We start from the raw sequence: 12904 nt of genomic DNA on the forward strand, positions 1-12904 counted from the left end.
TGACAGCAGGGCGTTGTCCTTGTCCGTGTTCCGTGCCCGTGGACCAACTTCTGGTCCCCCTTCTGGTCGTGTTTGCTTCCCCAGGCCGCGATCCTGTTTTTACCCCAATACGTCATATTTGGGCGTGCAAAGAGTTCATTCAGAGCCGCTGGACTGCCACTCTTTTTTTGGGCTGTTGAATGCTCCTTTTTCCCAGCTCTCGGTCTCTCGGCACAACACACGTAAGCCTGCCGCGGGCAGCGCGTTCCGTTGATCGGCCAGGGGCCAAGGACGGAGATTTTCCCTATGCCACCGTCGTGTGTTTGCGCTTCTTTATTTTGTTCCAGGAATACGGATCCGTTGCAACTTACTTGAATCGTGACAAAAAACGGCACGACTAACGGAGAAAAACGCAAAAAGGATCCGGTGCGCTCGCTTTCGGCGCAGTTGTCGAGAAGATGGCCGGCCTACGAACGATTAGGGACACTCAGCGGCCACGGCCACTTTAGCAGTGGCGCTGAGTCGAGCGTGAAGATTGGTTTCGGTTTGGTGTTTATGTTTATTTCATGTTCACCCAGAAAGAGATGTGTTTTGAAGCAAAACTCTCCCAAAAAAGCCGGCCGCCAGCCGAAGATGAAGCAACGCGCAGATAGCGAAAGAAATTATTCAACATAAACACGCGCACAATTTCGAGCCGGTCAGAATGTGGCCGGCAAAATGCTCGGCATGTTCTTCGGGCCGTGCCGGGCTCGAGGCTTTCAAGCATAGCCAAATGGGGGCGCCAAGAAAAAGAAGAAACCGAGCTCAGTGCAGGCGACGTGGCAAGTAAACGTTTCATTATACTTGCTAATTTTCGGTTACGATCGTAAAAATAATAATAAGATGCGTCCGCCAGTATTGATTTGTCGCCGATGGCAGGACATTTGCGTCATCCGCCGATGGTCGCGAGAAGCTTTTGAATTTTATTTGGTGTTTGCTTAAAGATTGCCAAAGTTATCATTCTGCAGCTGCCCTGTCTGTTTTCCGTCAAACTCAATACTTCGACTATCGCAAACAAAAACACTCGAACTGTTTATCAAAGGAATCGGGATATATCATGCCGGGAAAATTGACTACGGCAGTCGGAACCGTCCGTTTTAATCATCAAACTACTAATATAATAATTTTACGTAAAACCCTTTCAATTTGTTACCATAGTAAATATAACACGATAGTCGATGATGATAATAGTGATCGACATCGAACGTCAACGAATAATCTTACTAGAACAAAAGGATAAGAAAAAGATTTTTGTTTTGAAGGCTAGTTCGAAAAATTAAGTAAGTCCTGTAGAGGTCAGATGAAGGCTAAAACTTTACATTGTCTGGGCACCACTTCTTACAGATTATAAAAAGTGGTTAGAAGCAGCCTTCACGCGGGTGTAAAATATATGACAGAATAATTGAATTTTCCAACGCAATCGGAGCGCAGCGCCGTGTGGCAGAGCTTTGCAGTGGGCGCTGCTGATCTACACACCCACACAGACACAAACACATATAAACAAGGTCCCGCACACTCACATACTGTTCGCCCGTACGGCGGCGGCGGCGAATGTAAACAGAGAGTTTAGTAAATATTTAATCGCCGCATGATAAGTTGTCGGCCTGCGACGTCGGGCCTGGCCTGGCGCAAGGATATCAAATCATGGCAGAATAGAATGGCTGGCTGGCGGATGGTGGCCAAAGGGGAGGATAAAAGGAGCCACAGAAGATGCTCCAGCATCACGCATCCGAAACCCGCTCGCTGCGCCCGGGAGTGATCTATCTTGCCGGTCCTATCTCCTTGGCTTTCCTCTTGGCTGAAAGCTTGGGCCTGGAAGTCACGCGGCATAAGACTGTGGTGCTGTCGGTTCGTGCCGGGCCGGTAAATGAGCCGGTTTTTTCGGTGGTGAATCGGGTTGGGTTTCGTGGGTCTTGGCTTTGCATCGCCGGGTCGGGAGAACGGACGGACAGACATTGCCAGCGTGCGAACTTGGTCCGTGTTCTCCGGGCGGTGTTTCAATAAATTATGAACGCATTCGAACGGAAACAACGGAACGCATATCCAGGCTCAGTTGGTCTTTCTTGGAACACTGGCACCAGCAGGAGCAGGAGCTCGTTATTGTCGGACTACAAAGGAGTGACGGAGAAGCAACATCTCATCTCCCGGGCCCCGCGGTATGCTCGTGGAATTTATTTGAACTCAAAAATATCTACGATATTTCTAAGCACCTAACCAAACGCGTCGGCCGGAGAAGTGGGTAAAAGATTACTGCAGTGCAGCGGTGCGCTGGTAGCCGGCTTAAGCCGATGGTCCTTGGTTACTGTCCTTACCAGCGCCTGCACTCAACTTTCGGTCCCATCGGATAGTTTTTGAATGTTTTCTGAAGGCTCGACGACGAGCCAAGGCAAAACTCTTGCCTTGCAATGATTTATGCCCCCGTCGCCAACTTCTACACTTCCGCCGGAGAGATAGTTCCCTGGGCCCTCGGTGATGGTTCCTATTTCGTCTCGGGGTCGTCACGGCGTTCGAGAGGCGAAGTGAAGCACATTCGGTGCTTCGATTCGATTTTCCCATGTCCTGTTCCTATTTCTGTCACGGCACACGGCTTTGAAGTGGTTCTAAGACCGATGCCCGATGCCGGTGACATTCCCCGGTGTAGAGGTATTTTCTAATCATGGCGACAGTTGGGGAATCCTTCACCGGAAATGTTTCCAAATCGTGTGCACGAAAATTCTGCATCCAGAATTGGAATCTCGTGCCGGTCGGATGGGCATAGAATTTGGTGTGTGGCAATTGCGCCCGTAATGTGTCCGTATGGAAGAGGCGGATGGGATACAAACTTCACCGGCGTTTCAGCAGCAGTCAAGGGGCAAGACATTGCAGTAAAACCCCGGTCGGAACTCTTACAGTTTGATTTGATTTATCCATAGTGATTGTGAGCAGAGAGCAATCGTTTCGGCTTTTCAAGGACAATATTAGGTTTGCTCTGTTCTGAGTTAAAGAGCATTTTAGGTTATAAAAGAATTCAGGCAATTGGCAAAGGTTGGTGACGTTTAATGTAATTCATACAGATAATTTATTTTGAGCGGAAACAACTTCATTAATGTAAGTAACATCCGGATGTGTTTAAATAATAACTTACTCTAAACCGGTCATAGTCTATGATTTTAGCACTATTTTTATTGCCTTCCGAAGATCCTTTGGATGGCACGCTCCGGTCCCGCTTCAATCTTCCTTATCACCACCGTCATTAGCGCCCAATGGGACGGAAGGACCACAAAACGGTAACCAAATAAAAGAAAAAGAGAGAGAGAAAAAACCGAACCGAACCTCAAACAATCCCACCTTTTTGCCGGCCGCGAGAAAACTGCGGCCAAATTTTCCCATCGTCATCCGGCCGCTACTATTGAGCGATTGTATTTGACAGATCATTTGCGCCGCAAACCGACATCGCGGCAAGGACACTCGTTGGAAAATTCCACCTCCTTTCGGTCGCGTGCGGGCCGGGCCGGAAGATAAGACAGCATTTCGCGCGGGAATGTGCTGCATGACGGTTGAGATTCTTTAATCTTTTCGACGCTTTCCGGCGTCGAATGGTATGCCTCTGTTATGCTGCGCGGTTCGTTTTATTAATGTTTACCATGCGAATGGGAAGCAAATATTGAGCGCCAGCGAATTGCTGGGCGGCGGTGGCGACGACTGATCGATATCGTATAAGGTGACAACGCATTGTTGCTGGGCCGAGAAAGCTATACAATGAACTGCGTGGTATAGTAGTTTTACTGAATAAAATATGTTTCCCGTAAACATGTTTTTTTATTTAATAGGAAAACGGTTAAGCTGCAAAAGCTAGAACCTAAGCAACGTTTTCAAAATGCGATTTTATTATTACACAAATAATTTGAACAACTTTAAGAAACTCTTGGAATTACAGAAAGGCAAACTGGAAACTGGCCTCAACTAAAGTAGCACTCGACTCCCGGGGAGCGTCGAATGGCTGCGTCCGTGAGCCGCGATAAAATGGAATAAACATAAAAGCGGTGAAGCGAAGTGTTAATGATGAACCATGCATCCTGGTTGCGGTACCGATGCCACATCCTGGAGCTTCTGCCACCGATGACGGCGGCGATGATGATGATGATGAACCATCCAATTGATGGAAATAGCGAGCAACAACACTGGCCGGGTGTGTCGTCAAATGGCGCAGGCGGATGCCTTACGGTCGCAGGTCCTGCCGGAGTTCTTTTGGCTCGTCTGGCTCGGTGGTCGACGATAATGCGGGGCTGTGCTTCCGGAATGCTGCGAATCATTGCCCATATGTGACGGTACCGTGCGGCGCGCTTGGGGCGCGTTTGAGCGAAACGACGTACTCGTCCGCGCGCGAGGATCCAAAAGCTCTCCCCTCCCCACCCAACCCTGTCCTCTCTTCCACGTCAGTCGCCGTGACAGTTCGTGTCATCTTGGCCCCCCCGGTAGCCCGGGACATGACTCTCATGATTCGATTGCCCGCCTTCCCGGTGCGCACCATTGTGTGGTGTCTTCTTCCCGATCCGACCCGGGCCGAGGCGACGGATGGCCAAGCCAATGTCTGCGAGTGGCAGCACCGGAGCGGCGCAATGGCGATGACTTTGATTTCTTATTCCCAACGTGTTCCCACCCGGTGGCGGAGGGACCTCCATCATAGAGGATCCTTCGGTTGACTCCTGCTGACGCCGGAAGAGCGCAGGTCTCGCTGCGCCATTTGATCTCCGATCGTGGGGCCCTTGGTTGGCCGGGCAATTGACCTGCTTCGTCTCCCGGTGGCCGTTTCATGTCGAAAAAGACATTCCACACTCGAGGCGCGCGGGCCGTCAGAGTGAAGGGCGAATGTGCCTGGCGTAAGGGTAGCTTCCGAGATAAAGACCATTCTCGCCTAGGCACCGCTGGTTCCGGGGTTCCGCAAAGGAAAAGTTAATGTCTGATAATGATGCGTCTATTTTGCCGTTCGATTAAACACAAACCATCGGGGACTGAGGGGGTTAAGAGGTCCGGCGCCTCCGGTAGGGCCACATCATCATTTTTGGATGGCCCGACGGGTGACTCTTGAACTAGGCGGTGGCAGTCAAACGGGTTTGCCGTGTGCATGTGCAACCCAAACGGACATCAGACCGGTTGGGAAATGGTGGGCAGAAAGTTGAGGGCCATTTAAGCCTGTCCGACCGTATCTCCGTTGCTGTTGCGGCGCACTTCAAGAGGTATTACGGTGCATAAGTAATTTTCTAAGTAGCAACTAGTTTGGAACTTGTGCTTTGAGTGATTATTTCATTTCCCTACTTTCATTTGTTCGTTCTGCATTTTTTATAAGCTACTGAATTACTCAAAGATTGAAATTAAAGTAAAAAAAATAACACTCAGGTTCTTAACTTACAATACCAAGAGTAATGTTTTCTTCATTCATTCGAGAGTTTGGAAACGTTATCTAGTTATACGACCGGATTAGAAACCAAGGTACTTAAATCTAAATCTTACAGATTAACTCGCGCAAACAGTGATCAACGATTGCACGACATTCAAAAAAAGACATTATAAAGCCGAGTGAGGATGAAACAGAGATAAAGTTCTCACATAGACAATGCTTCATACTGTCCAGTTAACGATTTTGATGTTGCAACGAACAAAAGCTGCTTGTGCCTTCTGCCTTCTTCCTTTTTTTCTTTTTTTCCTTCTGGGACATAACTAACAACCATCGAGTCAAATGGTCAGCCTGTCAATCTTTTTAATATAGTTTTGTATATTTTTAAAGCTTTATGAAGATTTATTGTTTGTCTCCCTGACTTTCTGGCTTTCGAATGCTGTATTTAATTCATATATTTCTTATTTATTGTTAAAGTGTAAATTTGTTTTTATGGAACACATTTAAAGTTATTGTCACGAATTAGGAGTACACTAGCCTTTAGAAGACCGCCATTGGGTGTTACCTCCATTTCGCCTGGGTTCGCCAGAATTCTCGACCGAATGCCGAAAGATGGTGAAGTCGACCGACCGACCGACCGAGGTCCATTTTCCAAATCGCCTCGCAATGGTGCGTTGCGTGCCGTGATTACCTGCCGTCCTGTGGTCCGTGTGTTGTTGTGGTGAAAGATTGAAATTACTTTTTCTCACATTCATCTCGCCACCTCTGTGCGGGGGCCCTCCGCGGTGGAACTCGTTTTCATGCTCGGTTTAGCTTTCGTAATAAGTTAACGTCAAGGAGGTCAAACGAAAAAAGCGAACAGACAGAACGACAGGAAACGAAACCAACAGCTGAACAAAAATGCCAAATTACACGACACCCACACCAGCCACGCTGGGGCTGGGTGGGGTAGGTACTCCAAAGGTCCTGGCCACACATACGGACACACACGCTCATGTAGAGCCCATTTGTCACGGGTGTGCTGAGCTTAAGCGATCCGAATCCCCACATTCGAAAGCTTTCCATCGTGGGCTTGGGTTCCTTCCCGAACGGGCGGTGTTAGAGGTGGCTAGGTGGGGGAAGGTGGCGATAATACGGCACTCGGTTGACCAATCCGTGCCCGGACCGGAAGTGCCGCTCCGGCCGTACACAATCGAAATGGCGTGGAAAATTGTTCTCATGATGACCATTAGGATCGATCATGTCGTAATAAATACACACTTTATTATGCTTTATGTTTGCTGGTAAACAAATTTATCGGTGTTAACATCGAATGCCCTGCCTACCTGCCTGCCCAGCGTCCACCCCGGTGCCCCGCCGAAAGGTGTTTGTTTTACTTCTTTCGTCCGGCTCCTCGAGGAAATCACCGTCGAGTGCTTTCAAGTGCTGAGGCTGCCCGAATCACGGCACATTCATGGGCCGTGCCCTTCAACAGGCTGCGTTGTGAGTCTGCAACTGCATCCACAGTAAGTGGCCAGGATCCGTGTTTTTGCCCCTTTGACGGAACTGAACCCCATCGATGGTTTTGATTTGAGGAGCGTTGCACTTCACCGGTGTCGCTTGCCACGGTTTGCACACAGAAAAGGGTCCGACATTGTTCGCTTCCGGTCCGTAGGGGGACCCGCAAAGTGTGTGCTTGAGGCATTTTCCATATTCCGTTTTTTAACGCCGACGTAGATCATTTCATTCTTCAAATGGATCGTTTCAATATACTAGATCACTTTTGGCCACCATAAATTGAGCGATTGAAATGCGAATTTTTCATACGAGGGCCCGTCATTAAATAAGCCGTCATACTGGAGGAGATGTTCAGCGGCAAAATGGGATAAACATCCTTCGGTACAGCTGGCAATCCGTTCGCTCGCCGCACCGACAGCCACCGACAATGCTCGATAAATAATGCAGTAATGGGTTTATTTATGCGTGCGATTGCTTAAATCTAGATTAACTGGGTATTAGATTTACCTCGGCCGCACGCACGACCGCCGGGGTCTAGGCGTGGTGATGGTGGTCGGGCATTGATTAGGTTTAAGTTTGCGTGCGTGCTTGCGTGAATATCATCGCCGGCACCGCACCGGAAGGAACCACTCGACGCTGGCTCGCTAGCTGGCAAGCAATCCACTCGAGAGTTATTGCCGAACTCGACCGCCGTCGTGGCGGCACGTTCCGGTGGCCGGCAGCTCTTTAGCTTATTATTTTATCGTCCTTGTGTCGACGGCACACCGAAGAAAGAGAGAAAGCGAGTACGAAAAGGAAACGATTTCAGCATTATGCCTCGATGGGCAATTGCACCGTTGTGCGGGAAAGGGGAATATTATTACGATTCCCCGTGGTATGAATGGCATAAAACCGGCCGGGGGCCAGCATCATAGCCGCCCCCGTAAGTGGCCGGAAAAATCCTGAAATTCTTACACTCAAGAGGCACTCGCCGCGCGCGCGAACCAACAACGGCTTTGATTGACTTCCGTTCCGGTATCGATTCCGCGGGTGATGAGTGTTGAATTGTACTCCTCGACTCTACTCTCGATGCACACACAAAAAAATGGCTCCCTTTTTGGGGACCTTTTGACGCCTTCGTCCGTTTTTTTGGGCCCAAAAAACAGGAACCACTTTCCACAGTGGCAATCGAAGGGTGTGCCTTTGTGCCGGTTTCGCTCTCGACTTCACGGCACGGCACCTGGAAATTTATTAAAAAAGGACCGCTGAAAGGACCGCCACCGAAGTCCCGGGAGCCGCGCGAAAGTGGGTTTTGAAGCTATCGCTCTACAGCTGCCAGTTGGCAGAACGCAGTCAAAATTGCAGCTCATGTCGCGCGCGCGCGAACCACAAACATCTGCTGATCGTCATCAGGCATCAGGTCATCGGCGATTGTGGGGCGCGTCAAGTAAATGACTCGAGCCGGACAACCCCCGGGGGGGGGGGCCTTGCTGGGTGCAGTTGCGGTTTGCGGGCGATTATTAAAGCATCCCCAGCCGCGGCCGCTTCAGGATCGGAGAGTGGCTCCCCGTTTTGGGGTTACCACGCGAAACAACATCTGCTTAGGAAGGGTTTACGTTGTCTGCACCTTTCGAAGAGAATCCCCCCGAAGAATTCGTATTATGCAACATTCTTGTTTCTCAATGCAAAGACTGGTTGTGTTGGATTAACGTGTTTGATTCCTCTTTTTATGAATCCAAATAAGGACGAAGAGCAAGTGAGCCCCAATCAGACAGACACAAATAACCTAGTTCAAAGAATCATTTTGTACTGTAAGCGATTCATTAAACCAACAATTTGAATAAACAGACTTTAAATATTGGGTTGGCTAAAAAGAAATCGACGTTTTTCGCAGCAGATGCTTTCAGTGATCGATACCTCGTGAAGTAGCGTACAGTTTCAAATTTAAGCTCTTTTTAAAGCTCATACTTCACAATTAAAAACTGCTTTCATTGTTTATCGTTTGTTCTGTTCGTTTTTGAGTTACAGGTTGTTAACAATGGAGGTCAACGAAGAGAAAATTCGGCTTTAACAGCTACTAATGTGCATTTTTTGTTTAGTTGACCCGTTTCAGTTATTTTTTTATGTTTCAATTGCACCTCACATAGGCAGACTCGCCGTCAAATATGTCGAGAAAATCACATAAATAATTGAAGTAGATCGGCATATTAGTAGTCAGAGCATCGACCAAAAGCTAAAGATTAACCATCAATCACATTTAAGCCATTTACGCAAAGCGGGATTCACAAAGAAGCTCGATGATTGGGCACCACCCTATTTACAACAAAAACCATAATGGCTCGAATTACCATCTGCGATGTTTTGGCCAAACGGAACGAATCCGACCCATTGCTTAAACGGATAGGTATTGGGAATGAGAAGTGGGATATGTACGACAATATGGTGTGAAAATGATCGTGGTCTAAGCGTAATGAAGTATCTTATCCGGTGGTCAAACCAGGACTTACGGCCAATTAGGTTCTACTGGGTATATGGCGGAACTTCAGATCATTACTATCAAGAACTGGACCGTATGAAGCTAGCAATTGACCAGAACCGACTAGAATCGGCCAACGGAAGAGAAGGCATTATCAGGCTATTTTTTAAAAAGACAACACATTTTTGAAATAACATTGGAACATCTTAAATATAGTTTTGAAATTCACCCAAAAGCGTCGATTTCTTTTTAGCCAACCTACGTAAACAGTTTTTAAAGCACAATATTGACCTGCTGCTGATTGCGGGCCAACAAGGCACCGATCGGAGTCCTGAAAAATCGTGATAAACACACCGGGCATCGTTTGTCGAATGTCGATGTTTCGATGGCTCGTGCCGAACTTTACGATATCGCGCAGGACCTCTTCGGCACGGTGCAGTCGTGGCCTGCAGTTTTGTAGTTTGTTTGGGGGCACCTGCGCGCCCGACGAAAGGACGGCGACGAAAGTAGATTTTAATTGCGAATCGTAAAACTTGTTCCCTTCGACCGTCACCTTGACGGTCCTGGGGCCGAGGCCACGTCAGCTGCCGCCGCGCGCCAAGCCCACCACCGACGATGGCGAGGCTTTCACCTGCCGCGTGTATCGCGTGGTCGATCGGTGCTTTCTTGCTGTTATTATGCTCTTATTCCGGGAGCTAAGACGCCGCTAAGGCATGGCACGCGTTCCGGTGCTGCTGCTGGCACCTGCTTCTGCTCGCGCAGAGGCAACAGTGACAAAACCCGCAGAGCAGCGGCCCGCTGGAGCAGTAAGTTCCGCTTGGAAGTGGCCGATAAGCAAACGGACGGACGTGCAAAAAAAAAACCGGACGGCGAATTCGGAAGGAAGGCGATCGTGGTTTGCCACTTTTCTGACAGCTGGACTGCCGGGCGCTGGGTGGCGGTGGATGATGGCGGTGATGGCTTTCGGACAGGCTAGCCCGTCCGGTCATCTGCCCGACCGGAGGTTCCCACGGTTTCGAGATAAACACGGGGTTTGTCGCTGGCGATGCACCAATGTGCAACAAATGGGCACGGACACGGCCGTTTGCGGGTCTGGCAATTTTGGGTGCAATTCATCAAATTTACATGAAGCCCAGCGGCCATCGGCAGCCGGCCGGCCAGGCGAGAAGGGCTGCCACCGCTGTCTTCGTCGTTCGCGTCGACATCGTCTTCGTAATTATTGCTCGTTCCGGCCCCGGGTCCGGGTGTCTTGCGTGTGCTCCTTTTCGGGTTCGGACCCAAGCGCTTTGATGCGCTTTGATACGCAATGTAATTCTATCTTCTTGCCGGACAAGCGGGACAAGTCTTCCCGTTTGGCGTGTTTGGCCCATCGCAGCAGAATTGATGGGAAAATGTCGAAGACAATCTGGTTTGGTCAACTGTCGTTTGAAGCTGTTTTAATCGATAAGTGCGGTGTGCCAGTGGCACTGGTAACGTTATAATGATACAGAAGCATAAAAGATGCCCCTCGAGGAGACGGTGAAATAAATGAGATGATAAAAACGTACCATTACCGGGAGATTAAACAAGTTTTGGAATAACCAGCAGAGATTCGGGCTCGTAATAAATGGAAAATCATTTTTTAACGATGATATGATGCTTTTGATCAACGAACGGTTTATGATTAATGTTGGTGACATTACTCTTATGGCCGTTTAATTTGCTCCTAACGGCATTTCGGAATTAAATTTGATTATGAACCACATCTTTTAATTTACTGTTCAATAGCAAATGAATGCGATTACGTTTACAACCCTCGTCTTAATTTCAATTGAGCCACTCGAAATTAAATAAAAATCCCTGTCCGAACCCAACCCTTCAATAAAAACATAATTTATGGTCAATTAACAGAACCTGCATTAATGTACGACACTCGCTCCACAATGAAATACGGCACCGGAAATGGTCACCCGACGTGTCCCGCAGAAACGAAAAATTGAATTCTTAACGCCAGCCCAGTGACCGATCGTCGATCCTTTTTTCCACGCACATTGCACTTTCAATGTCAACCTGCGCACCGACCGTTCCGGATGAGATGACCCGTGCGCGGAAGCAGCCTTTCTTTCCGGCGTGCTGGCCAGCGTCTTGGCTCTTTCGCATTAATTATGATTTCCCCCCTCCGGTTTTCGGTGGCCGGTGGCTTCGACTGCTGTTTTTGGTCTAACAGGGAACGTCTTCCACTGAAGAAAAGGGGTCCAATCGCACACTGCAGTCGCCTGTTGGCCGTTGACCCACCACGTGGACGGACCGGTTTCTAATTGCTTCTATGTTGCGTGTTTATGCTGCACCGGTTCCCGAAAGAGTTTTTGGTTCATAATTGCAGGGGATGCACCACACTGTGGGGAATTTCGTCAACATTTCTTTGCATGTGTTTTGAACATTTGATTTTTTCATATCAAAGGAGAATCACTCTTTCGACAGAAGAATTCTCGAAATTTGGGCAACATGGAAAGTTAAAAATTAAGATCGAAAAATTATTATTGAAAAAAAAGAATTGAAAAAAAATTATCTTAATTTTTTATGTTGCTTTTTGACCCCTTGTTCCCCCATGGTCCCATAGTTCATCCGAGTTCATTTCACGATTGTTGCACCAGCTACTGTTATACTGTTATACTGTTTAACATGGTGTTGGTGGGGTCAGGTTTGTCGTCACGTTTGCAGGTTCAAAGTTACGTTCAACGCGGTTGGGATTTCGAAAATGTCAAAATTTCAGTCTTTTGCGAGGAAATTAACGGTCGGACGCGAAACCGCGCGCTCCCGAGTCGGAAAACGCGAAACGTTTTTCCATCACCCGAGTGCGTGTGGATGTGTGTGCAGCACACGTGTGTGTGTATAGTTGTGCACGTCGTGTTGTGTGCCGCAGGTGGAGAGCGGCAGAGGGTACGTGTGCTGGGATCTAACGGATTGCGGAAGGATCTGGGCAAGTGACTCACCGCTGACCAGCAGCCTACGCTCTGGGGGCCGCCTCTAGGAAGCATCATCGTAAACCGCGTTCTGGGGCCATCTGAAGACGAATCGTGGGCCATAAAACAAGTGAAACCCCCGGGGAGATCTGGAGTGGTAATAAAAAGAGGGTCCGCGTGAAGTTGGGACCCTTTCACGCAGCGTGCCGCTTTGTGAGGGTCCGAACTTCCCGAATTTCGAAAGGGACTGATTGGTGGTGGGACTCCGGGTCAGGTGCGTGCGTCTCTGTGTGCAGGTGTGCCCGGCGGAGTGTGACTCCGTCCGGCTCGGAACCCGCGTGGTGAAGACCCAATGAAAGAAACCAAAGAGGAACCCGTAAAGCCGTAATCCTTGAAGGACGAACACGCAGCAACGGAATGTCAATATAACCGCAGGAGGCCGTGGACGTGAGCTGAGCAGCGCTCCCTCGAGTGCGAATGTGTGTGCGCGTTGGTCACGAGGACGAGGATGAAAACGCCCGGTCCGTCCTCCGGGGGACAGCGGATGTTGGGAGTTTTCGTTGGTGATGTGTTGGTGTGCTCGGCGAATCGGCCTCGGCTCGGTGTGTCAAGTGGAAG

This window comes from Anopheles bellator, chromosome 1, assembly GCF_943735745.2.
Source record: "Anopheles bellator chromosome 1, idAnoBellAS_SP24_06.2, whole genome shotgun sequence".
Classification (NCBI taxonomy): domain Eukaryota; kingdom Metazoa; phylum Arthropoda; class Insecta; order Diptera; family Culicidae; genus Anopheles; species Anopheles bellator.